General features: G+C 42.2%; 1 non-coding gene across 1 annotated transcript; it reads right to left on the bottom strand.

The window, feature by feature from the left end:
* Positions 1-219: 219 nt before the first annotated feature.
* Positions 220-349, bottom strand: LOC149271756 (small nucleolar RNA SNORA35). Its single transcript, XR_016279696.1, has one exon. It is a non-coding gene; the product is annotated as a small nucleolar RNA SNORA35 (small nucleolar RNA).
* Between the last annotated feature and the right edge of the window lie 3,277 nt (positions 350-3,626).

The raw sequence follows: 3,626 nt of genomic DNA on the forward strand, positions 1-3,626 counted from the left end.
GGTGTTTTTTTCACATACTTTGTACTTCAGGTGTGAAATTACAGCTCCTGGTATATGTTGCTGTCACACAACACCCCGATATGTGTTCAGCAACATCTCCTGAGTACATTGATACCCCACATGCATGGGTTTGTCAGATTGTTTGGGGGCAAAAGGGCCACATTTGGAACATGAGCAATTCAAATTCAGTAGGAATTTTACATCTGGGTAAAGAAAAATGCTTGTACCCAACTATCAGTAGGGACAGGTTACAAGAAAGCCTGGCCTATCTCCAAGACGGGATTTGATCTAGCACCTTAAGTGGTCCCTCATGCCACGGAATGGACACAGGGTTCACTTGACAGTGCAAATAACATCAATATTGATGCCAGGAATTCCAGAAAAAGGAGGGATAGCTGGCTTGTACCTATTAGGCGCTACCCATGCCTCTGGTGCACTGCCACGACTACGTGTGGCAGGCGTCCTAACAGCCACAGATACATCACTAGATGTATCTGTGAACTGACCAACGTCAAAATCTGACGCTGTATCAGTGGCCTCAGAATCTGTGGCCAAAAAGGCATACGCCTCCTCAGCCGTATACCGCTGCATGGTAACAATTGCAGCAAAAATAGTGGGGAAGGAAAGGGTTAATGGCTATAATAAAAACTAAAAAAAAAAAAAAAAAGTAAAAAAAATATGTAAAAAAAAAAAAACCCCAAAAACAATTGCCACTATGCAAGATCACTGTTTATGCAGTGATCAATGGCAATGAAGGGGTTAATATTATATGGGTGGCTCTTATAAGAGCCTTTGGATCAATATATATATATTTTTTTATTAGAGAATACCTGAAATACCAGAAAACACACCGATCTGTCTCTCTCCCTCACTAGAAACAAGTGAAGGAGGGAGGCAGATCCAATACTGATCAAAGGCAATGTTTAGAAAACATTGCCTTTGATTTAGCAAATCATGATCACTCTTATGAGCGATCTGACCACTAGGGGTGTTATTCACTGGATGTCCATGGCATCCAGCAACACCCTCCCCCGATGATGACAGCAGGCTTCGCCCCCCGGCTTGATGGGCGCCGCCATCTTGAAACACCGCGTGTGTTTCGAAGACGCCGGCACCGGGAAGGTAAGTTGAGCATTTAGGAAGCGATCGCGAGTCGCTTCCTTTGCTAAACAGGTGTTGCAAAGATGCCTCGATACTGAGGCATCTTAGCAACACCAGCTAAGCAAAGGAAGCGACTCGCGATCGCTTCCTAAACCCGTTTTTCGGCGGCGGGCGCCGCCATGTTTGAAAGACGTGCAGTCTTTCAAACATGTTTTTTTATTAGCTCCTAGGAGCGATCGGGGGGGGCCGGGAATGTTTTTTTTGGTGTTGCTCAATGCCTCGATGTCGAGGCATTAGAGCAACACCGTTTGAGTGAAAAAATCGATCACCGATCGATTTTTTCACCCGTTTAAAGACGTGCCGGTCCTGGCACGTCAATTGTCATAATCGTCACGATTTTCGGTGACGTGCCCGGACCGGCAATTGTCATCAAGGGGTTAATGGACTAAATAATGGACTGCTGAGAGGGACAGGAGCACAAGATTCACTTGAAATAAAAATGGGCATTACTAAATACACCGGTTTATATTACGTTACATTATTTATATTGTGCCATCAGATTGAATTGAAAACTAGTACAAAAGGGAAAGGGGCCTGCTCGGTTGAGTAGTTGAGGGGAAGTGAAACAGTAGGAGAGGACTGCTTCTAAGTCGATCGAGTCAGGATGATCTGTAGAGGCCCTTTAGATGACTTGATTAGGATGATGGCTGAGAGTGTTAGGAGGAAAGGTTGTACGCTTCTCAAAAAAGGTGGGCTTTCAGAGAGCTTTTGAAAGGCAGATATAAGGGAGAAACGGGGAAGAGAATTCCAGAAAAGGGGTGTAGCAAGGGTGAAATCCTGAATACGGCAGTGAGAATGACAGTGGAAAAGAGACACACAAATCATGAGAGGAACAAAGAGGGCAGTTAGGGTGTATTTGGATAAGAGGGTAGATATATAGGGGGTGCGGAGTTGTTACGGGCTCTGTAGGTCATGGTCAGAAGTTTGAATTTTATGCTAGAGGGTATGGGGAGCAAATGGAGAGATTGATATAGCGGATGAGGAGATGAGGAATGGTGATAAAGGAAGGCCTAGATCCAGTGGTGTATGGATTGGAGTGGAGAAAGGTGGATTAGTACGGGCAGGTTAGTACCAGTTAATAGGGAGTTGCAAAAGTGTTCTTTTACCTTATACGAAACACTGAACTTTAGGCATTTAAAAAAAAAAGTTGCATTACAGTAGCATGGAGAGCTTGATGGACTCTTTGGAAAGTGCTTACAATAAATCCCAAGTAAGTCACCTTTAGGAGAAAGAGTTATTATATTATGTCAACAAGGAACTTATTGGATTTTCTTTTTAAACACACACACTTCCGTGGGGACGTAAGACTTCACCGTTGGAACAGTTGGATAATGAAAATTCAGTGTGTGGCATAACCTTTCCGAAGTGAGCTTGTGTTTAGTGACATTGACTGAGTTTAATTTTAATCAATTGGTTTAATAATCCTAATAGTCATTATATTATTGACCTGCTGACTTCCACGCTCCAATTCCATTTTCCACAAGCATTTGAAAGTCCTAATAGGAGAGGATTCATATGGCTGGTATATAGCACATTACTCTTTAGTGTATTAGCCGGTAGAATCAGGTATTGTCTGTGTTTACACTCAAGTACATTGTCTTCAACATCCAATTCAGATCAGGCTGCTGCCTTTGATGCTATGCAGGCACGTCTGCTCTGGGTGTAGGGATCTGCTATTCTCTTCACTTGAGAACATTTTGTGTAGATCTCAATGATACATTGAAGAACAGCTCCGTGGACTTCAGAAGTATGTCACTGGTTATTACTTTAGAGACGCTTGGACTGATTTCCCATGAGACACATAAGGCATTTACCTGGAACGTAACTTTTAGAAAGGTGCCTGGAGAGACAAGAGGATGTTCCAAAAATGTACGTACCTTAACAGTTTAGAAAATACTTCTTTCCCCTACTGTCTATCAATACCCACAAAATGTTATTTTTATGATCTATGGTGATGTCCACGGTACTTACGTTTAAGAACATCTGGAATTTATGATTAACCCACACATGTGACTTCATTTGTGCTCTCAAATATGGTTCTGCACAATGGCATCACAGTGATAACCATTCTATCTGTATATAGCACACTGCAACACAGCATGTGTCTTCAAAGCATTCACTATGCAGGTCCCATCAGAATAATTTGTGAAGAAGCATAACTGCTACTAATGACAATGAGGACACGGGCAAAAACCTTTTTAACCCCTTAATGACAAAGCCCGTACATGTACGGGCTCAAAATGCATTGTTTTCAATGGGTTTAGGGACCGCCCATTGTCCTTAAGGGGTTAATGAAATCAAACTGTAGTTACCTAGGCAGGGTTTCATACCGCAAAAATAAAAAAAATTCCAACATTCTCAAAAAGGAATGAGGTGGAAAAAGTGAACATGTTGGTAAATAAGCATAAACCAAATATTTTTGTTTCAATTAAATGTGTAATGTTCCCTTTAAGAAGGCAGACTGG

This window comes from Sceloporus occidentalis, unplaced genomic scaffold, assembly GCF_023333645.1.
Source record: "Sceloporus occidentalis isolate IW3139 unplaced genomic scaffold, rSceOcc1.0.p SCAF_461, whole genome shotgun sequence".
NCBI classification, from domain to species: domain Eukaryota; kingdom Metazoa; phylum Chordata; class Lepidosauria; order Squamata; family Phrynosomatidae; genus Sceloporus; species Sceloporus occidentalis.